This window comes from Apostichopus japonicus, chromosome 20 (genome assembly GCF_037975245.1).
Source record: "Apostichopus japonicus isolate 1M-3 chromosome 20, ASM3797524v1, whole genome shotgun sequence".
NCBI classification, from domain to species: domain Eukaryota; kingdom Metazoa; phylum Echinodermata; class Holothuroidea; order Aspidochirotida; family Stichopodidae; genus Apostichopus; species Apostichopus japonicus.
The window spans coordinates 16,184,979-16,209,685 of record NC_092580.1 but is presented as its reverse complement, the minus strand read 5'-3'; the positions used below and the strand labels follow the sequence as shown (position 1 = coordinate 16,209,685).

The following is a 24,707-nucleotide window of genomic DNA, read 5'->3' as shown; positions in this document are numbered from 1 at the left end:
TCTTGGTTCATTTGATATATGCAAAGCATAACCTCTCCAAACATCTAAGCAAATATCTCATTTCATTTGGGAGATATGATACAGATTTAATGCATCTTTACACACAAGGCTAGATAACTAATCAAGTTTACATATATGACATCAGAGCCACTTGTGATTCATTGTTCTTCTATTGTCCTTTAATTATTACATTTGTTATGTTTGTATAAATGGTGGTTTTGTATAAATTTGGGTTCGAACAATGTTGCATCTCAAATATTGAACCTCTTTAACACGGTCAACAGTTTACCTTGGGATTATTTCGAAAGAAAACCAAAGAGATAGTATGATTGAAGAGAGTCCAAGACACAGATGGACTAAACACCATGGATGTGTATATGCTCTACTAATAATTTCTCCCCTTGCATCTTCACAAACAGTAGACCAGGAATATGTATATATATATTAAACAAGCTCGGGTAAAACAAGCTAGCTTATGTGACTATAACAGAGCCTATTCACACTTAGCATTACCGTTACGTAAAGGCCAAACACGTTGCACTTAGAATATCTGACAGTATTGCCTTTTGTTTACAAGCATTTTGTTACAGTTGTGACAGTTACGCACATAATAAGCAATCTCTTTAAGATGTTTTGCATTTCTCAGCCAAAACAAAAGTAACTTAATTAAGATACTCAATTTAGATAAATCTACTCACCATCACTGCAAAGCAGCCCGCATTAGTCTGTTACACTGCTAGGTTACACTGCTTCTCTTCCGATCCTAAAGTCTGAAATGAAGTTCCCGCCAAGCGCGTCTGTCGCGTGCCCTGCCTCATTAATATGGATGTTTTCTTGTCTGGCCTTTCATCGAAGTTGGTCAACCAAGCATACTAAGCTGTTGGAAGCTAGACCAATTATCCCTTGTACGTTGTGCGCATCTTTTCTTGGTTGAGTGACTTCGTCAATGGGGTATATTTTGGGATGCACTCCACGGCAATGGTAGATGAAACAGCTGGATCATTTCTATTAGCGGCAAATGATAATTTCCTCCGCTTCAGATAGTAACCCTGCAGTCCAATTTTATAATAATTTGAAGAATATTCATTTAAACACCGGTCAACACTTCTACGTTTAAGGTGGTATTTTGTCTTAAAAAGTCACAATTTCAATGAAAGGCCGAATGAATAAGCGATACATTTACTGATAAGAAGCCGGAATTTGCCAAAATTTCAAAAAGCCTTAAGTTCAACACTTTAATATTAGAAAATTTGGCAAAAAAATGTAAGAATATCAACAAATAGCTGAAATTAAATTAAATTGAATATATCATGACGAACAGTCGACGTTTCAAGATTAAAAGTCTCCTAATTTCGAGGAAGCGGAAAATTAAGAAACAAAATGTCCGCTGAATTTGAAGTTAAAGTGTCGGCCAATCCCCTTCCATGTTTATCTCCTAACCGGGCAAATAGAATTACGTCATTGAAACCGGCCCTCCTAATTGGTTCAAAGTAGTACCAGTAATTATTATAGGAAAGTATGGTAAATAGCCGCGATGAGACGAGATTGGAAATAAGGTTGCTAAATGCCTGTTATTCGTTCGAAGGAAAGTTGTGGTGTTAAGTTGAAAAGAGATGTAGTTGAAACCGGTAGGCCTTTATTTTGGAGTTAATATTGAGTATGTTTAGAACTTCTCATAATAAGATATCATACGGAGAGGCGGTTGTACGTGACTTCGGTCAGCCTACAGATAATGGTATTACTATCAAGATACTAGGCCTACACCTTGTTATATGTGACTAGGCCCGTAAACTACGCCTAGTTATTGACGATAATACATAGGCTTGGGCATAGTTTGAGTAACGATACGTTTTGAGGAAGGTAGGACTAGGCCTAACGTTAGGCCTATACTTATTGCGAACTTATGAACTAGTACTAGCCTAGTAGTACGTACTTGCGGTAGGGGTGTTTGCCATCAAAAGTAGTGAACTAGCTAGCTAGACTAGGCACCTGTCTTGGCCCAGTTATGTTCTTATGCTATATAAACGACATTACTTACCACATTAAATCGCAACTTTGTTTATTTGTGGATGATGCTTTGCTATATAGGCATATTCACTCATTTGACAACCATCTCATCCTCCAGAAAGATCTGAAGGCCCTTGAATCCTGGGCTACGCTTTGGGACATGAAATTCAATCCCTCTAAATGCTTCATGATGTCTACAAAGCTGGGCAAAATCAGTGTTCTTTTACTCCATATACAATCCATATACAATAAAATATTGGAGTGCGTCACTGCGCAACCCGGCTTATCTTGGTATCCTGTTTAGTGAAAATTTATCTTTCTCTTCTCATATTGATAAGATCTGCTCTAGGACCAGCAGAACCCTTGGCTTCCTTAACAGGAATTTGCACTCCTGCACACTAGAATTACGTGAATTGGCCTATATGTCTATGTGTCGTTCTACTCTTGAATATTCAGCTAAGATTTGGGACCCCTATAAGGTCTCAGACCAAGATAAAATAGAAAAAATTCAAAGGAAGGCGGCAGCGTCACTGAGATCTTGAAGACTTTGAAGTGGGAATCTCTCACAGAACGAAGGAAAATGGCCATGCTCTTTTACCAAATTATTAATGGCCTAATTGCACAGTCCCAAACGAGACTATAATCCCTTCTTGAAACCAGGGAGGCATGGCCGCTATACTCAAATTCCACACAATCATCGTGCTTTTCAGTATATCTTTTTTTCCTAGGACCATAAAAGACTGGAATACATTATCCATGGCCGTTAAAGAGAGCCCTAGTCTTGAGGTGTTTAAGACAAGATTGCCCACGCATTATTATTAGCTCTGCTGCGCTGCACACCAACATCCTCGTTGTGATACCAGAGAGGGGTTTTTAACGAGTATCTTACAGAAGCAGAAGTAGACCGGTGTGAAGTTAGAAACTTTTCAGCATTCCTCGTTCGACATTCACGAATGAGTAACTGCTACAATGGTATCAACGTAACAACAATGGCAAAAAAAAAGCCTTACAAGATGTTCAACATTTGGTCCTGGAAATTAGAGGTTTATCTATGGGTGATATGAACTCTAATGACAATGTAGAACAGTACCATAATGCATTATGCCCGGTCCAAAGAGTTCTTGACCAATTAAAATGACCACTACTTCATCAGTTCTTAAATTAATGTAACAGGACCTGAAAAATCACTCTATGCCCTAATCAAGACTAGCACGCCTTGGACCACCAAACCAAAAGGGTCACATGAACTCTAAGGACATTGTAGAAGAGTACCATAATGCGTCTTGCCCGGTCCAATGAGTGCTTTACCAATTAAACTTACCAATTAAACTTTGTGAATGAATGTAACAGGACCTGAAAAACTCCTTAAGGCCCTAATCAAACCCAGCACGCCTTAGACCACCCAACCAATGGGTCATATGAACTCTAATGACAATGTAGAAGAGTACTATAATGTGCCTTGCCTGGTCCAAATGGTGCTTGACCAATTAAAATGACCACTAAATCATCAATTTTTTAAATGAATGTAACAGGATCTGAAAAACTCCTTACGGCCCTAATCAAAACCAGCACGCCTTGGACCACCCAACCAATGAGTCATATGGATTCTAATGACAATGTAGAATAGTACCATAATAGTTCTTGCTCAGTTCAAAAGGAAGCTTGACCAATTAAAATGACCACTAAATCATCAACTTCTTATATATGAATGTAACAGGACCTTGAAAACCCCTTAAGGCCCTAATCAAACCCTGCACGCCTTGGACCACCCAACCATTGAGTCATATGAACTCTAATGACAATGTAGAACAGTACCATAATGCATCTTGCCCGGTCCAAAGAGTGCTAGACCAATTAAAATGAGCACTAAATCATCAATTTTTGAAATGAATGTAACAGGACTTGCAAAAAACCTTTAGGCCCCTATCAGCAATTAAGCCTTGGACCACCTAACCACTGGGTCATATGAACTCTTAAGACATATTAGAAGGATACCATAATGCGTCTTGCCCAGTCCAAAGAGTGCTTGACCAATTAAAATGACCACTACCTCATCCCTTCTTAAAGTAATGTCCATCTCATATATGTTATGTATCATGCGTTTTAGTGTCAACCTATATCACAAAACCGGTGTGACAGGATTTTTTCCCCCCTGAAAATATTCCCCCCCGGGGGGAATATTTCCTAGGAAATTTTCCCCCCGGGTCGAGATTTCCTAGGAAATATTCCCCCCGGGGGGGCATTATTCCTAGGAAATATTCCCCCCAACCTGGAAAAATTCCCCCCCACCTTCATGTAATTCTAGTTAATTATATTTTTGTACACCTATCAAGGATATCTCATCATGGAACTATAATAAGGAGATTTTAACATTTTTTGGGCATGAACTTGGAATATATCATTCCTGCAATACGGATATTCAGAGGAAATGTCTTGGGTTAGGGTTAGGCCATGAATGCAGTGCCATGAATGGAATGGGACTAGCTCTGATGTTACTGATGTAGTCAAGTATAATCATTGTAAATTGAAACTATTACATTGTGTTGGTATGATGGTTCCACAGGAGGAATCAATGTTTATTGGGAAGGGGTTGACTTATTGATTATTGTTTATGAGCTGTGGTGAAGCTCAATGGGATTATCTTAATTCATGGCTTAAGAAACTGATTGAACACCATTGAATTACTCTTCATGCATCATTAGACAAAGTTACCTGGACTTCCTCGATATGAAATTGGATATTGGGAGTTGGCTACTGATTCTCTCAACTGGCTAAATTGCACCAATCCTTGCAACTAACTGTCCGCTGGCCACTAGAAAAATGTTGCGAATACGTGAAGGATATATTCCTAGCGTTTAATTGCCATGAACAAGCGATCGACCATCTCATCATACACTGAATTTGAGATATCGCCTTTTGGAATATAGGAATATTATGAAATTCATTGCAAGCTAAAGACTTGCAGGTGCTGCCACGAAAATTGATCATGCTTATGGTGGGGGGGGGGGTATATTTTCAGGGTGGGGGGGAATTTATCCTAGGAAAAATTCCCCCCGTGGGGGAAAATTTTCAGGGGGGGGGAATTTCCTGTTACACCGGGAGCCCAGAGGGTTTGGTTATAGCTGGAATGGTAACCAATTGCCTTGTACATCACAATGTTCACAGTGCATTCCTGTATATGAAACCAGACAACTGGCAAACCTGTTGTGGTGGGTGTGGCTGGGAGGGCAATTTTAAATTCACCTTAAAGCTAAACTAGATCAGCTTTCATTGGTAACCCCATCAAAGGGAGTACACTGTGTTAGGTATGGCCCCAAGAGCAACAAATGGCCATCACCAGTGATAATTGGGTAGCTTTGCAGTCATCAATAATTGACCCCTCATGAATGACCTAGGTCAGCTCATGAGGTGACCACTTGAAACCTACTGGAAAATGATGGTTAGGCCTTCAGATACAAGGGATAGGCATTTCCAGTAATTTTTATTGGTGGGGTTACCCTGCCAGGGGCCCCCCAAAATGCCTCCCCCCTCATTGACCTAGGTCAGCTCATGAGGTAACCAGTTGAAACCTACTGGAAAATGATAGACAGGACTCTATATGTAAGGGATGGGCATTTCCAGTAATTTCTATTAGTGGGGTACCCCTGCCAGTGGACCCCCAAAATGTCCCTCCCCTCATTGACCTAGGTCAGCTCATAAGGTAACCAGTTGAAACCTACTGGAAAATGATAGGTATCACTTTATATGTAAGTGATGGGCATTTCCAGTAATTTCTATTAGAGGGATACCCCTGCCAGTGGACCCCCAAAATGCCCACCCTCTCATTGATCTAGTTCAGCTCATGGGTTAACCAGTTGAAACCTACTGGAAAATGATGGGTATCACTTCATATGTAAGGGATGGGCATTTCCAGTAATTTATATTGGTGGGCCACCATTGCCAGAGTCTAACCCCCCCCCCCCCCCTCCCTTATGAACCTAGGTCAGCTTATGGTGTAAACAATTGAAATTTACTGGAAAATGATAGGTAGGACTCCAGATTTAAGGAGAGTCGTTTCCAGTAATTTCCACTGGTTGGGTACCCCTGTCCCTTGTCCCAACATCTCTAACCACGTCTCACATTAGATAATTATAGCTCACACCCCAAGACTCCGGAAACAATTACCCTGATACAGTGTAAACACTCATAGATGCAGGCCTCAAATGACTGAATGCAACCTGTGTGGTTATTCAGGAAGTATGTTCGTGACAAGTGGCCTGTTCAAGTTACCAGCGAGGATTCCAGCGAGGATTCCAGCAAGAAAAACTCAGTTTGGCGTAAGTGAAAACGGAGCTCGTAAGACACGTGTTTTCCTTCGGAATGGTAAATTCGGAAGGAAGAGAGGGTGCGCGGTGACCTATGGGAGAGGTCATCGGGGGCGCAGTGCTAAAATTATACCAGTGGCGTCTAGGTAGACTAGGAAATGTGCGTTAGTGTTGTAGGAGACAGGTAAGAGAGGAGTGAAGTAAATACCGTAGCTTTACTAATGCCAAGGTGATTGTCTGATTGAAATGTGGTCCACACCAGTGGCACCAGCCTGTTTCCAGGGGTCATGGAAAAATATGTTAATCTGGTGAATGATTCACTGTTTGTGATTTTTTTTGCCATACCAATTCCTTCTAGCATGGGAACATTTTTCAGTGAAAAACCATAAAACAACATTGACTTTGACCTCTCACCTTTATCAAGTCACTTAATCCGACCATGGACTCCCACACGAGACTGGCGAATCATGCTACAGTGTCATCAAGGATGCTGCATGCAAATATTCTAGCCACGCTGTACTAGAAACAGCGAATAAATTAAATTTTACCTCTGATAATAGGTCTTCATATAGAGTTATTGCACATACTGACATAGGGGAGGGATATAAAAAGTCATAACTTTTTTCTTTCATAGCATGGCATTTTTTATTCAAAGACAATGATCAGAGTTTATGTATAGTTCTCAAAGAAACCAAGTTTCAGGTCATATGGTCGTAGATTATTGTTTTATGGTTTTTCACCCAAAAATATCCCCATGCTAGAAGGAGTTGGTATGGCAACAAAAATCACCTTTCATTAAACTAATATTTTCAAACAACCATTCATATCGTTGAAAAACATGATGACTGATCAACACAGTCCCTTTGTACACTTTATCAACACAGAAGCTGCAATTTTCTGCAGGGTGTTGATTTTTTTTTTCAAATAAAATAATTTTTTTTTATATTTTATAAATCCACATTTCAACTTCATCTTAAATGTTGTCTAAGTCTTCCCACCACTGCTTTAGCCGTAGACCCATCCAGCCGTCCATTAGACGGGCGACGACCCCAACACCTCCCATTTTTGGGGGGGGGGGGTGGGGAGGGCAGCTATAATATTACTACAGTACCACTACACCACTGTATCCATTCTCAATATTCGGGCATAATGTATGTTGGTGTGGTTAATGTGCACCCTTCTCCCCGGGACGTGAAACTCATCCCATGGTGCGAACTGGACTCCCTATCAGTGATTTCTGGCTAAAGCCTTGCTCCCCACACTGACACTCATACTGACTGAAATCATCTATACAAGCACACTATTTAACTTCAAACACAGAAATCATAGTCTCTTTGGCCCTTAAACTGTTTTGATTGCAGCAGACCTACAATGATAGACCTGTAATGCACTATTAATCAATTCTATTGTTAGCGGGGCCTATTTGTATACAAAATCTAAAGAGGTGATTAAAATCAGTGATTAAAAAAATTGATTAATATCGCGATTTAAATCAGTGATTTTAATCAAAGTGAATAAAATCAAACAACCCTTATTTTCTACAGGATAACTCACATGATCACAATGAGTTCATGTCATTTTGTATTTCGTTATTTTTTATCCATATTCATTATTTACCTGGGTGAAAAAGTAATATATTCATCTTTCCTTTGTGAAAGTATTTTGCAATTAATAACCAATTGTTTCCAAAAAATTCATGTCATGTGATTTCGAAAAACATAACAAAAGGAAATTCAAAATGATATGTAGTTTTCATGGCCCTTTGAAGTTGCTATATTAAGTCATCATTTTTGCTCAGAAAATGGCAGCCCTCCACATTAAGTTAAATCCTGCTGCGATTAACTTGCCTTTTTGGTCAATGTAGTCCAAGCATTGCCATCAAACTCTGAAAGGACATGGCAGTCAATTCAAAGGGATCGACCATTTCTTATTTCAATTATTATTATTGTACCTTGCAGAAAAATGAGGCAACAAAGAAAGCAAAGTCTACTGCAGGACATGACGTCATTCCTCAGCTTCTGCAGCAGAGGGACAACACCCTGTATTCGGGTCAGGATGAAGAATTTGAGCTGGTCAACTTTGTAGAGGATGAAGTTATCCACCAACCACCAGGCCAGGCACAGACCCCACCACAGAAGCCACCATCCCCACCACCAGCACAAAAACCACCAACCCCATCCCAGAAGCCAAGTACCAGCCCCAGCAGATAAACCACCACAACACCAACCAGCAGCACAGGCCTCGCCACAACAGCGACCACCAGCCAGACCGCAGCCAGATTAATTAAAAATGATGCGGAATCAACTGCGAAAGGCAGAAGGAATGAATCAAGGAACAGCTTGAAGAGAGAAATGAGATTCTTTTGAGGAGTAAGTAATCTGAAATTGATCCTGGTTTATGCTCAGTTAGCAGTAATCATGTTATAGTCAGATTCCCCAAACCTTACCTGGTTTGTGAATTAACGAGCGACGTACTCACCTCATATAACCTATGCATTACCATATTAACGTCGCTCTAGCATCTGGCAATTGTCTGTATGTGAGTGTGGCCATCTCCCTTCCGTAATTTCCAGGCCGCACTGGTGCGGCACCGGACGGAGAAGGGGGAGAGGACCAACCAAGGGGCGGAAACCCCGAGGATACATCCAAAAATTTATTCTCACCTGAAGAGCCCTTGGTGGGCTGTGGTGGGTGACAGGTGGGCCCGGAGTGGGTCGTCGGTGGGTGTAGGCGGGACCCCCACTACATCCCTCGAAAATTCCTGGGAGGAAAAAGCCGTCACGTGGTCATATCCGTGCGGCCAGCTCCCCTGGTACCGAGGAGGGTATCCGACGTGGTTGTATGGTTCCGTCCGCGAGGTCCCCTATCGTGGGGAGGCGGGCCGGGATGTTATATGAGGTGAGTACGTTGCTCGTTAATTCACAAACCAGGTAAGGTTTGGGGAATTCACAGCGCGTACTCCCTCACCTCATATAACCTATGCATTCGTGACACAGGAGTCCTGGTGGTGTGCCGAGGATCTCGCGGGCGGTGGACCTAGGGCCACTCGGGCAAAATCCCCTTCTGTGGCAGGGGTGTTTGTGAGGTAGCAGGCGGCAAAGGAGGACGGAGTCTTCCAGGCCGCTGCTTTCATAATATCTTCCAGGGGAACCCCCCGGAACCACGCCCTGGACGTGGCGTGGCCTCGGACGTTGTGCGCCCGGACGGGTTCCCCAGGCTGCGTGTGGGCCCGGATGAGGTCCGCCATCCACCGTGAAATGGTGTCCTTTGAGGCCGGGGTGTAAGGTGACCTTGGTAAAATGAAGAGCCTGTCCGAGGTACGTAGTTGTTGGGTTCTTTCTATGTACCACTTAAGGGCTCGAACGGGGCACCAGCGCTTGTCTTCCGTGATCGACGAGGCTTGTGACAAACCGGGAGGAAGATCTCGTTTGGAGTGAAGGTTACTGTTTGATTCTTTGGGAGGAAGTGTGGGTCAGGTAGTAACCTGACTCCTCCTGGTTCGAACCTCGTGAACCCCGTTGGAGGGTGAGCGCGTGGAGGCAGCTTCTGCGTCTAGCCGAGGCGGCCGCGACCAGAAACAGGGTTTTGTGTGTGAGCTTGTCCAATGGTGTATTGTGTAGCGGCTCATACGGAGAGCCCGTGAGGGTCGTCAAGACCTCGTGGAGAGCCCATGATGGGGCCAGGCGGCGCCTTGTAGGGTGCCTGTGAAACATGCCCATTAAGACCTGATGGAGGACCGGGTTGGTTCCTAATGTGGAGCCATCCGAAAATCCGTTGTGAACCGCCGCTATTGCAGAGCGGTAATTCCTAATTGTGTTTATTTGTTTCCCTTCCCGGAAGAGTTCAAGTAGGAAGGTCGCCACCTGGTCTACTGAGGCCTCCACGGGATCAACAGCGTTGTCCCTGGCCCAAGCGTAGTATCGTTGCAGTCTTGAATCATATGTTTTAATCCACTGCAATGTCCGCAACCTCCGGTGGAAACCCCGCTGTTTGGAGCGAGAGCCGGAGAGCTTCCACGCAGCTAGATGGAGGCTCGTGATGTCGGGGTGGGTGATTTGGCCGCTCCGTTGGGAGAGGAGCTTGGCGGCCGGTGGGAATTTGAATGGTAGGTCCAAGGACTACGGCTGTGGGTACGGCTTCGGCTTCGGCGCCGTTCCGTACTTTCCGGGGAGAACCCGAGAAATCTCTCCAGTTGTGGTCCCATGACCCGGAGTAGACGTGAATAAGTCCGCCACCGCCTGCCTGCCAGGGCTTCTGGACTCCACATGACCTGATGTGGATGGACCCTCTTGGGGCCGTGGCTGTGCCGACGCCGCACGGGAATTAGTTCCATCTCATATGGATACCTGTTCTTGGGGTGGGCTTGAGCCATCTCGTATGGCCGCCTGGGGTTCCTTCGCCGGTGGTTTCTTCTTCCCCTGCTTTGAGGAAGCCGCCCTCTTTCTTTTCTCCGCGGCTTTATCCGCCAGCCAGGTACTGATCAAATCCCAGCGCTCCTGGGTCCAGTCCTGGCAAATGGAGTAAGTCTGTTTGCTCCCACACGGGCGACACTTCGGACACAGATCATGTTTGTCCTATGCCTTAAAAGGACGGAACTGCTTGCAGGAATGGCAGTTTTCCATCCTCCGAAAAATCTCGAATTTTTTTTATCTTTTTTTATTTTTTTTGGGGGGGGGGGGAGAAGTCCAAGAAACTTGAAGCTGTGAAACTAAATAGAAACAACACGGAAAACCTAATGAAATTCGTATCTAGACCAGTACGAAAGAATAAACAAGGCAGTTACTTGACTGTGAAGTGTGACAGCGTACACGACTGCTGTACGTGAAAGTAAACAAACGCTAGGACAACACTACACTAAAGTGCGGGCCTAGCCACGCTTCGTGAACAACGTACACAAGGCAATCAAAAACGTTTGAAAATCACGAAAAATGAAACGTTTTAATAGACAAGAAGCAGTTCAAACGTGCAGGACGTTGAACAGATGAAATAAAATTACAAAAACAACGATAATATTATACGAAGTGATTGAAATCTTAAGCTTTATTAAGAGCAATGAAAGAGCGATACTTGCGCAAAAGGCTGGCAATTACGGAATGGAGATGGCCACACTCACATACAGACAATTGCCAGAAGCTAGAGCAAGGTTAATACGATAATGCATAGGTTATATGAGGTGAGGGAGTACGCGCTGTGAATCTTGAATATTTTTATTGAAAATAGTCTGGTGCTTTTGGTAATATTTGTGATGTCATATCACTCTAGCTACCGAAAATCTTCTGGAGACAAAGCAAGAATGATTATTGTTTGTTCCTATTTAATACTGGTTTTCAGTAATGATAGTATATATTTGTATCCAGTTTCATATTAGCTGATGTTAAAGAGCTTATGAAATAACCAATTCCCAAAAATATATGTGATAGAGAATTATAAAATATAGTCATTGGTCAAACTCCCACCATAATATATTTTTTTATCCATTGTTGAGAAATTAAATATTTTATTAGTTGAAAAAAGAAAAGATTATTGCAGCAAAATCAACTATGGTGTAACAAAAGGAACACTCATTAATTAAATAACCTTTGTTTTTCATGATTGTTTATAATTATTTTTGGCAGTCCTTATAGTAAAGTGATGTGACCATCCGTGTATACGTATACCAACAACAGCGTGTGTTGCTACAGTTGACCTACAGTATTTTCTCAAATAAAACTACAAGGATTCCGATCATAAAAGAAAGCAGGCAATATAGTGAGTGTTCCTGCTGAATAAACAACCAATAAATTTAAATATTCCATATCTCAGCAATGAATCATCAGGAAACTGCTCTAATGAAGTCACAGACATTGCTAATCATCATATCCCTTGGGGCGCCATAGTGAACTATGTGGCATTCTTGTGGTTTCAGTTAGTAACTGGGGTTGAATTTCCACAAAGAAACAATATTAATGCGTTTCAATTTGTTTCAAATATCAATGTCATTGAAGTCCGCTGCACACGTAGATAATAAAATATGTTTTAACGGCGGATGATTTTGACCCTGGCAATATTTAGCTGAAATAAATGGACGACGCCAAAAAGACAAAATTGCTAGTTGGGCAAAATCAGTTTGCATATTACACCAAAATTTACACTCGGCGTCCAGATGGCGGGAAAATGTAACATCATGTTCAATGTGTTGTGTCGTTCCAACGGTGTGATGAACTTGGGCCAGTCTGAATGTCAATGACCTACTTATGTTCTGTGACCAATGTCAGTGGGAATTATGTGTGTAAAAACTCGGTTTTACGTAAGCGGAACGAATTTTGGGGCGGCTCGTTGATTATGAGAAAGCACTCATCTAAGTAAGCATCAATATTTGTGAAAGATATCGTAAGGTTTTTCAGATGTTCTCTTTGAATGTCCCCTCCATATATCTCTCTTTCTCTGACATTTACGCTAATTCTGTTAGGGGAAAAATTATCGAAATATCGCGATAATTTTTGAACTATTTATCGTGACGGTAAAAAGCTAATATCGCTCAACCCTACTTGTGTGTGACTTTCAGTTTTGTTACTGACTTTCAAATATGCCGCATCCTACTAGTTTTTATTTTACTCAAGAAGACTAGCATATTTACATGATCGGTAAGGAGCCTGCTTCTGTTATGATTAACAATGTTTGTTTACATATTTTTAAATAATTTTCATGTTTAAAATGTATTTGATTTTTTTTTTTGAAATTCCGTTTTAACGGTTTGTGATTTTCTAAACGGATAGTGCATTTGTGGTCGTTTAAATGATCACACCCTTATATAGTAGCGATGGCTTGTTTTTTTAATGGGTCTCGCCCAACCTGGATGTCCCAGCTCTTTTATTTATCAGTGTTTTCTGATGTAAAGATATGGCAATGGGAGTTGGACCAAGGAGTGTATTATTTAATTCTCTATCACATATATATATATATATTTTAATTGGTCATTACATGGGTTCTGTAACTGCTAGGATTGTACGTGTCTCATTAAAAGGAACACACTACTTTTTTAACAATGATTCATAAATGCCTAAACCAACTTTCTGTATACTGGACCAGCTAGTCTCGAATGCGATTTGAGACTGGTCAAGTGTATAGTGAGGAGAATTGCTTCAGGATCGAAATGGTTTGTTGCCGTGACAATCATGAAGTCATAATTAAAAGAAATGAAGACATGGTGTAACGTTGCCATGTGTATATGCATATATGTTTATGGGCAAAGAAATGTTCCAAATTGCAAAAGAATACTATACAGTATATATAGCCTACTTGCAATTAGTTACAGCAGTAGTACTGTATATTTTTTCACACACACCGAGTCTCAATACACACTGTACGTACTTCTTAAATCATCCAGCTTAATACTTCGAGTAACATGAATGACTTAGGGATTAATTTTGAGCTAGAGTCACTAGATGAAGATGGTCCTACTCCTAGTCCTTCAAACAGGTTCAAGGAATTGAGCAGTCAAGAAATTGATAAAATTGCTGAAGGGAAGAATGAGAAGGCAAGCCTTTACAACACTACGTGGGGAGTAAAACTTTTCAACATTTACATGCATTTTAATGACATGAATTAGTGGATAAAACTAAATTCAAAGTTGAAAAGGGACCAGTCTCGAATACGATTCAAGACTGGTTATGAATGCAAAACTGTTCAACTCAGTTTACATGATATTATCTTTGTTTTGCAGAATTGTGCACGGCAAAGGGAAATGAAAGCAACTTTGAGGTACTTCCACCTGAAGAGCTAAACTGCCTCAGAGTAATTTATGCAGAGGTTAGGAACAAGGATGGTAAAATGTACGCTAAGCAATCGTTTGTAGAACTAAGAGCGGCGATTCATCGCCACCTTACAGGGGAGCCATTCTGTTGTCAGATCAATATCATGAGTGACAGAGAGTTCCAAGGTTTTAACAATGTCTTCAGAGGGATACTTAAACAAATGAAGAAGGCGGAACTTGACAAAAGCCAACATAAATCTCCGATAGCAGCGGTTGATCTGAAGAAAATGATAACTGCTTTGGACATGGAAACACCACAAGGTCTCCTAAGATTGACGTGGTTTTACCTAGAGTATTACTTTTGCAGAAGAGGTAGAGAAGGTCTACGACTGTTGAAAAAAGACTCGTTCAAGTTTTGCAAAGATGACGAGGATAGTGAATTTTGTACCCGAGCCACAATAAACCACCCTGGGGACTTAAAGAAGGACATCGAAACAGAGAAGAGAATTTATGCAACAGGGAATGATAATTGTCCAGTAAACATTTTGAAGCTTTATTTTGAGCAAGCTCAATCCTAAGTGTGAGCACTTGTTCCAGTGACCAACTTCGTCTTTTTACAAAAGGCAAAGGACAAAAATGTTGGTACAATAATGTTCCAGTAGGAAAATATACGCTTGGGAACATGATGAAAGACATTTCAAAAGCAGCAAACTTAAGCAAACTATACACTAATCACTGCATACATGCTACAGTGATAACTGAGCGCAACAGTGGGTTTGATTCAAGAACCATATCAACTTTGAGTGGCCACAGCTGCGAAGCAAGTACAGTATCAGCTCTTACTGCACAGACTCCTCAACAGCACAAAAAAGGTCAATGTCAGCAATCTTGTTGAGGTGCTTCAACGAAGAATGCGAAGCGTAAAGCACCCAATGTTGACACTGACAGAAGAAACCTTGTCGCTGAGCCTAACAATAATGCTAGCACTACTATTACTAGCAGTAACGACATGACTGACCAGGGACTAGGCCTAGCGATCTCTCAGACTCGCACTAACACTGCGGTTACTACAAGTACAAACCTGTCAAACAATGGGGCTCGGAACCTCTTCAAAAACTGCTCATTCTCAGGCCCAGTAAACTTTTATTTGAACGGTTCATCTACCGACCAGGGATAGACGAGTTCTCAAAAGAAGGTTAGCAACAGTCAACGTTGCTAGCCTAACTGTTGTAGCATTTACGGACTTTCCAGAATACACACAACTCAGCATCTGTTTATTGCGCAATTTGACCTGGTAGGTCAAAAAAACGTTTTAAAATGTTATCTTTAGAATTTGTTCATCTGTTCTTATTTAATTTGCATTTCCCTCCATTTTTTAGTGTTTGAATTGATTAAAATACAAAAATTTAAGACCAAACGACACTCGTATTTTTTCACTCTTAATGTTCGTTGGAAGAAAATGCTGTTTTACAAGAGGTGACTATTACGTCATTCAGGAAAAAAGATCAAGGGAAGCATCAGGAGAATTAAATACAGATCAGCAAAAATGAGCGAAAAAATGCCGTTTTCTAACATTTGTAAGGGTCATTTATGAATGGGGATAGAAACGAGGGTACCCAGTCTTAATTTGATTTGAGACATCTGATGACGTCATCGAGAAGCTATCGCCTCGGTCCGCTCAGCCTCCTCGATGACGTCATCAACGGTCTCAAATCAAATTTAAGACCGGTTCTCCTCGTATTTATCCCCTAATTAAAGATATAAAGGACTGTTCATATTTATTTAATTTGAATTATTTTATCATTCTTCACTTATTAAGATTGCCTGCAGACATTGCAAGGTTAGACGGGTGTCCAGTTTCTCCCTCAACACCAAGCATGGAAGCATTAATTCCAACCCCAGACAGCCCAACAACTGAAAACAGTTTTAATGCTGACTTATTTGAGGGCAATGAGGTGTGTACTAATGTATCATTCTCGGTGGTAACCCCCCCCCCCCCCCCTCCTGTTCGATTAGGTTCATACTTGGTACATATTATTGCAGGAAAAGTAAAGGTGTCATAAGTCCATATTTGGCTAAATTGAGTTTTTTGATGGGAAAACATTCTTGAACATGATAGGTACCTTATATTTCCCAAATATTTTCCTATGTGGAATGATAAACTGTTAGTACGTCCATGTTAGGGAAAGATAAACTGTCCTATGTCCTGGACATAGGAATTTTATTTTATTTCGAAATGTATGTCATATTTGTGGAATATAAAAGTTCATTTCAGGCCCCCCTAAATACCCCATATTGCAGTCAAACTCTAAAATTTTGACAATAATGCAAGCTTAATATATTTTAGCAAGTTGAGCATATTTTATACACGATTAAAATCTTTCAATAAAATTATCTCAAAATGGCAATTTTGGACATAGTACATCTTTACTTCCCTGCGACGATACGTTGACGGTATGAACATAATGTAGACTGTATAAGCCACAATGGTACTGGTAATGTTTTTGTTAAACAATGACACAGGCCATTACACCTGCAGTGTTCTCCACTAGCTGTTTTATCCGGGCGCCGCGCCCGGACAAAATTTGAAAAGGTGCGTCAGCGCCCGGACAAAAAGTTACCGCCCGGACAAATTATTCGTCCGCCCGTACGAAACCATTGCATTTACTATTTGGGAAAATTTTCCAAAGTGTTGCAAAATATATTGCCGTTACTGGCGAAATATCGGTATCGGCAAAACTATCCAAACTTGCCGATCCAGACCATCTAATATCAACCCAACCTGAGCTCACCTGTATAAAGCCTATATATTATAATCATCACTTTCAAATACAAGTATATACATTTTCCATATTTCAAGTGTTCTTATACAGTTCTGTTAAAGTCTTCTGTTACTTTTTATTAGTAACATTTAATAAACATTTAAAAATTTAATAACATAAAAATTATAATTGGATGGATACACTTTGCAATCTACATTTTGAAGGTATATATTTTACAAATTAATGACAAATTGCGTGATTGGGTTATGACATCAAAACCTTAAAACAAACAAGTTTTTTAGAGTATGATCTTTCCGATTGTGACATAAGTGTGCATTTTTTCTAACAATGTTATTATTATAAGTTAACAAACATTCAACGCTTAAACTAAAAATTTAAAACAAAAGTATTACAGTGGTACACGTACTAGGCTACAGAATTTAAGCATCTAACATTACATGCAGTAAAGCAGAAATTCAAACGATGAAATGCTTTTGACATTTTTCCCTATCTAAGATCTTAAATTATACCAAATAATCAAACACTAAATTAATCGTAAATTTTAAACTGATCATTGATTGGATGGCATTATTTACATATGATTTAAGCCACGAGTGTCATAACGTATGAAGTCATTATCAGTAATGTCCTGGCCAATCACGTAATTGATTCAAATTTTAAGCAGCAATATATTATATAATTGAAAGACAAACAACATCTGCCAACCTGGGAACAACCATTAATTTTAACAGGTAAAGGGATCCCTGGTTTCAAGCATGCCAGGGGCTATTTCAAGGGTCACATTAGGCCTATACCTTGTTCAAAATGAATACATCAGATTTGATAAAGTAATGTTAGGTATTGGCAGCTTTTCTCCTACAAAGTGTTTTTACTGAAAAAAAATTGTAAAAAGTGTTAACTTGTGAAACATGAAATGTCAAAATTTATGCAACTTGTAAATGCCTGAAAAGTGTCATTTCCTGCAATCTGAGAGACATTTTTGGCTAAATTTTTTTTGTGTAGGCTACGCGCCAACCGATAGTGGTGCTCCGCTTAGTACTGACAACAGCACTGGACAAAAAAGTGACAAGTGGAGAACACTGCACCTATTATCATGTAAATGAGATCATGACATAAAGTAAAACTAGTTTTCAAAATCAAAATAATGTTACAATTTGTGATAAAGTTCATGAATTCAGGGATGTCAATCGGGGAGGGGGAACTAATGTTTGTTGTCCCACCACACCTTTTGTGACCTGAAACACTAAGAAAGCGTGTTTTTGAAGAGTGTGCCCCTGGCACTCAAACCTTGATTGTCGTTAGACAATTATAGTACAGGTAACCTAAATTTTCGTAACTTTATTAATATTTTCACACTAATTATCACCAAGAGTTTTTCTGAAAATTTTCTAAAGGGGAGGGGACACTCCTTCAGGAACTTTTTTAACATACATAATGGAGCCATGGCCCCCCAGTCCCTTACACATCCCACCCACTCAGCTCATTCCCCCCCCCCTCCCAGAAGGTCCATTTTTGGCAGTAAAAAAATAATGATAACACAAATCTAACAGTTAATATACACCTAAATTCCCTACATGGCTTCTCCTTATCAAAATATGATAACCTTTAATTACCTGTGTAAAACAATGAATAAAGTAGAGCTTATAAAATGTCATAAGTCAGTTTCTTCCGGCCCTTCAAAGTGATTTTACCGAGTAAATTTATTTTGGGGGAAATGTTAATTTCTAAAACATGAGATCTCAAACAAGGAATGTTTAGATGCAACTTCCAAGGCCTGGGAAGTGCCATTTCCGGCAATATGGGAGGCATTTTTGGCCAAACCCGCCAATGGTGGCGCTCTGATAGTGTCTTAGATATTACGTGTCAAGCAAATCCCCCCCCCCCCACACTTTTTAAAGCAAATCGACACCCCTGCATTAATTGATCCATATTTTTATTTATTTTTCAGAGCTGGTAATGAAAAAGTATCCTGCCACTAAAAAGGCAATCTGATGAAGATGACAGAAATACTAAAGGATGAGAGGAGAGCATATAACCTCTGAAAAAGGTTCCATTGCTTTGCAAGTGAAGTTTTTCTCTTGTCGCTACAAACTGCAGACAGTAATGAAACGAGATACCTTGTTATGTTTGATCTCGACCTGAGATGTCCATCTCTGCTATGTACACTGTGTTGTGGAAACTATTTCAGAATACCGGCATCAGGCGTTTCTTTGTGCGCGAGTCTTCACTCCCTTTAAGTTTTGGACATTTCTACAAACACAGTCTATGAAATAGATATCACTTATACCCAACAGACCCCACATGTGAGGACGCTTTAATAGATCTAAATTACAAGAATGAGTTGTTTCAAATGCAAAGCTTATCTTGGAAGTGTACCTTACTTACTCAGGGACATGAGGTTACAACTTGGATGTTATGATGGGCAGAATCTATTGCTGAAATGTTGCCAAGGGTCATTTTGTCGGACACTTTTCTCATTGAGTGAATTGAGGAAGCATATAGTTAAACATGCTCCATTTTCATTACTAAATTGACCCAGGAACAAAGGGAACATAATTTGGAGGATGATGTTGAACATATTGATTATGATGATAATGTGGAGGGTAATAACTTGCTACCTTTGTAATCCTTTCCCCTCAGGAACCTCAGACTCAGGCAGCAGGGTTAATATTCTATGTACGATGTCTGTAAGCTCAGAGATTATTAAAATGCTCTAAACCAAATAGTTAATTCAATGGATATTGTTATTGGTGAAATCACTGGTAGTGTACAAGCTGACCTTCAAAGAACATGAATTGGGAAAAGACTCTATATATATGTTTATAATGATATCAAAACACACTTAGACAGTCTATCAAATCTGTGCCATGAACTTTACTCTGACTTCAAGCAAAATCAAAAATACTTACAGTATTGTAATGCTCTCCAGTTCCATATTTTTTTATGATGACTTTGAGACAGTGAATCCACTATGATCAAAATCATCTATTCACAAGGTGCAAGATGCATTTTACTTTGTTTTAAAATTTCTACCTCCTAGGTGTAATTCTATTTGAATAGCATCCAATGTTCTGCCCTTTGTCACAGAGAAGATATAAATAAATGTGGGTTTGGTCCAATTCTCAAACACATAATCAAAGATATAAATGACCTGCCAGAGCATGGTATTCTACTTATTTTAGTGCAGACAATCTTGGTGCTAACTCATTATTTGGTTTTGTAGAGAGCTCGTTGGCAAATCATTATTGCCGCCTTTGTTTGACCAGTCGTGCAGATGCACAACTACTTTACAGTAAGAATAACATGCAAATGAGAGACAAAGATTCCCACAATTTGCATGTGCAACAAGCATAGCAACATGAAATTGTTCATGTTCAACGTGTCAAGAGGGGATCTACTTTAAATAGTTTTGAATCTTTCTATATTCTTCGTAATTTTTCTCTGGATTTGATGCATGATCTCCTTGAAGGTGTGGTCCAGTATGAAATAATAACTGGTATTGTCATATTTAATATATAAAGAGCAACCGCTAATGACACCAAATCGTTTAAATAAAGAAACAACACAAGTTATGACTATGGATCAACAGAAAAGTCAAACAAGCTTTCTCAAATCAAGTTACGATCACAGGGCAATGCTTATGGTCAAAAGGATAGATGCAATCTTGGTGTTTAATAAGACATTTGCCCCTTATTATTGGACATCTTTTACAGGAAAGGGACACGTCTTATTTGAGCTGTTGATGAAGTTATTAAATTGCATGGATATAATATTTTCACATAAACTAATTCATGGGTTAATTGTACAAGCATTCTTTGCAGATCATCATCAGACACGTATCCTGGATTTTCTAATCTGGGGGGCGCTAATTACTTTCTAATCGGCGCACAGCGTACATGAAAATTTCTGGCTTGATACCCCCCAGATCACCGGGTTTGAAAATGACTAACCAGATGTACACTTTTGCCTGACAACCAAGTATTTCCTAATAGTTTTTTTTTTCCATCCGTAGCCGCTTTGAAGATTGTCATCAGTCACACATCATGTTCGACCTAGCTCATCGCATGTCCTGTGGATCATTACCCTTCAATACCCTTCAGCTCCACTTGTCAAGGTTTTAATCCCATTATTTGTTCAGAATTGGAAAAAATTCTCGTGAATAAATTCACTTCAAAATGTTGCACAAAATTTCATCTATGGACAACCAATACAGAAACACCTCCTTCAACCCCTAACAGACCGGTCAAAATTGCACGAGTAGAGGTGAGAATGATGAAGAATGTTCGTCAGGGAATTTTCGAAAATTCAGACACAATTAATTTATTGGTGTACAAATATTAAAACCTCTTATAACGGATACTATGAAACTTCGTTGAAGGAAATGAAAAAATACCAGAAATTTGCGAAACCGAACACTACACACATAACCGTAGAAGGGGGGGGGGTGCTGCAGCCCCCAACCAAATATTTTTGTGAAATTTCGGGCAATATGCTGAGAGAAAAGAAATTGCAATAATGTAGCTAAAGGAAAGCAATAGTTTAATAAAAAATCTCCTTGGTAATTAAAATATAGTTCTAAGCTTTCCCGACTAATTCGCCATTTCGGTAATAACCCGGCAAATGATTGTATGTCATTTTGCATGCGATGTAGTAAGCGATGCATGCCTATACGATATGTACATGAACATGATGTTGCAAAACTGTTGGTATTATATTTTTCAGGCAAGTCTTTACAGCCACCCCCCCCCCCCCAAATCAACTTGGGCTCCTATGACTAGTACTACACACATAGACAGTTTGGAGGCTGTCCATCCTGGAATGCTATTTTCATGCTCACTGATGTGATGTGATATCTGCTGTTTGTTTTACAAATTTGAATAATTGAAATGAGACTGAAATATATAACTTTTATCTGTTGATTGTGCCATATGGCCCACTTTTTTTTCATTTCGAAAGACGCACACTTTCAAGTTTCCTGCCTTCAGTTTATGGAAGATCTTGGAATTTTCATCCCTAGATATTGCTAGATATCCATACACTGTGACAGGAAGACAACAAATCAATCAAATGTTGTACCATTCCATTTCAAAACAGTCGCTAGGGACTTTTCATGTTGGAACATGGTTCAGAAAAATTGATATCAAGTTATCCTTGGAGTGTCATGACTGTGTTGTCTCAAAAGTGCTAGATGTCACACTGCTTACTGAAGTGTTTGATGTAAACTGGGTGAACCTTGGTGGGACTGAATTGTCACCATGTGCTTTGTTATGACATATACGACATGACGTCATTTGGCCAGTATACTTAGGTATAACAGATACTGATTCATAAGGATTTTTTTTTTTTTGCTCTCGTTGTTTAGAACACACTGTATTACTAAACATTGTCTCTTCAGTGGATTGCTGTGAAAAAGGCAAAACCTCAGCAGACTGCTGTTGATTTCAAACCCCTCTCATTACTGAGGAGTCAGTCAAGATCTGATCATCACAGTTATGTCTGTCCAAGGCATGTAAGTGTTCAGTAAATTGATTGCACTTCTTAGTAGTGCACTACTTATGCCTCAGTCAATGTGGGTTTACAGCAATTGGTTATATCCATAGACAGTGGTTAACATGTTAGTGAGGTAAAAGGTTGTTAAAGAGCTACCCTGTAATTTGTAATGTGATTACTTACAGCCCCAACATGTGTCCTGAACATCAAATTATTATGGTCACTATACGTACTTGACTTGCGATTGGCTTTCATGCAATTAATTTTTTGAGACAAAGGAATAATTTAAATTCTAGTGACTCATGATGTGAAAATACTATGATCTGATTTTACCTTCATTCAAAAGGTTTAAGTTTTCCAGTCAGTTTGAACTCGAATGTGCCTGCAAATGTAATTTGTTGAAAATTTATATGAGACAAGCCTTTTGTTCATTCTTGTTTATGCACTTGATAAATAGTTTGCTGTCTATTTTCTGTTTACGTTTCATCTGTACAACTGATGCTTTCAAGATAAATAAAGCTCGAATCATTGAAACTTACTATTTTTATTTTTTGCCTGTTGTTTATTGCTTGAACATTTTGCCCAAACTTAGGTGTTACTTTGAAAAGGTGTTAACAAAATAGACCGTGGGGCAAAGCCGTTTTTCTTGCAGTTCCGTAGTCCAGTCAGAGGGGCAACTCAAATTTACTCTCAAAAATTCACAAAAATTATATTATTCGTAAATCCGCTTTGTTCCACCAAAAATTTGCGCACGTTTTTTAGTTATTCGGTAAACTTGGTACTATTTTTTGCACGAAAGCACTTGGAAACTCTCTCTTTGAAAGGTAGGATTAAGTCCGTATACACCAATCGCAAAGCAGCATTACTGCCAAATGACAATCACATGACAATAAGCACACACAAATCAGCATGGCTATCACATAGTTATGTTGAAACGTCCATATTTTGCGTACGAAAACAAGTTCGTTCGTCCAAGTTTTTCAAATTTGATAGATGTACCGATATGACCTGAAAACAACATACCTATATACCCAATGGTGAGTACTTTTCAGGTTCTTTTCATATGAAATAAAGTTGAAATCATCATTCGAAGTTCGTATTTACACAGCCGAATCACGTTTGGCAAGTATTCATAGGATGGACACTGGAACAGCTAGTTTCGCGAAAACGGTTCAATCTTAAATGTTGAGTCATTAGCGTACGATTTGCCCGTGTTTACTGACATTTTTACTCAGTATTTGCCTAACTTTTTCATACTCTTGAGCTTTGTGGGTAGTAAAGTTACATTTTTATGACCCCTGGAAGCTAAAAACAAGGCTTGTCTACATTACAGTCCGTCAACTAAAAGAAGATTGAAAATGACATTAGGACAAATTGAGTGATAGACTAACGTTAATCATTAACATGGTGACTATTCGCAGAGGCTGCTAATGTACTTAGGTAAAGTCACATGCTTTCGTATCGTAATCTATGTGTATACTATATGTATATTTACAACTAGATAACATCAATTTGTTTATTTGTTTTGTTATTTAACTTTTGGCATGAGGGTGAAATTCGGTTAGCTTAATAAGCTAATCACACCGAGGCCCTCCCCTACATGTAAGCTAGACCTAGGCCTTCTACAACTAGCATTGACCAGTAGTCAAAAGAAGGAATAGAAGTACTTGTCCCATGTATGTTAAACTGAATTGCACTAGGATAAAACTGATGTCTTGTTTTTACTATATCGTTCAGTAATAGTAATGACTGTGCGCTACTGTTTGAGCAGTCTTGTTTTCCAATTGTGTACACTGTTGGAATAAATAAAGACTGATTTGTGACAACATGTCTAAGGCGGTATGACATTGCTTTACATTTAAGGACTATTGAAAAGTAGACAGCTTTTATGGTTTGACAATTGAGGTGCAATAACCTGGTCGCATATAAGACATAGTTTGGATTGGAAACTATCAAAGTCACACTACCTCTATCGAGAAGCTTTGTCAATAATCAACCCATTGTATTCAGTAAAACATGTTTTCATTTTCAGGGTATATATTGGAAATTTACCTAACCACATCAAATCAATTTTGCTATGCCTGACAAATCAAGACAGTTACCGAGTTACGTAGACCAAACTCTGTTATTTTTGCAAACCTTAAATAGTCGACTCATTTTTCTACAGCAAAGTAATTAAACTATTGCTTATTTACATTCCCTTGTAGGTCTTTCAACTATGACCGAACCAACCTCAACTGATCATGATAGGGGTGAAGACCATACACCATCCAATGTAGATGTCAGTGACATTTACAAGAAGTTCACTCCCAAGACTTGGGATCCTTTCCTAAAATGCATGGATATCTGAAAGGATCATCCTCACACTGAAAATGGAAAAACTGCCATTAAG

At 39.6% G+C, this 24,707-nt stretch overlaps 1 protein-coding gene, 1 long non-coding RNA gene and 1 pseudogene across 2 annotated transcripts in view; 1 reads left to right on the top strand and 2 right to left on the bottom strand.

Annotated features, from left to right (window-relative positions):
- LOC139961572 (uncharacterized) overlaps positions 1-24,707 on the bottom strand; it is a 189,395-nt gene that overhangs the window by 39,921 nt on the left and 124,767 nt on the right. The window lies entirely within an intron of this gene.
- Positions 1-24,707, bottom strand: part of LOC139961719 (uncharacterized) — a 66,284-nt gene that overhangs the window by 3,886 nt on the left and 37,691 nt on the right. Inside the window, exon 2 of the long non-coding RNA XR_011790971.1 lies at positions 699-1,049. This is a non-coding gene — a long non-coding RNA (uncharacterized lncRNA). The remainder of the gene's footprint in view (positions 1-698; positions 1,050-24,707) is intronic.
- Positions 1,373-20,946, top strand: LOC139961748 (uncharacterized; annotated as a pseudogene).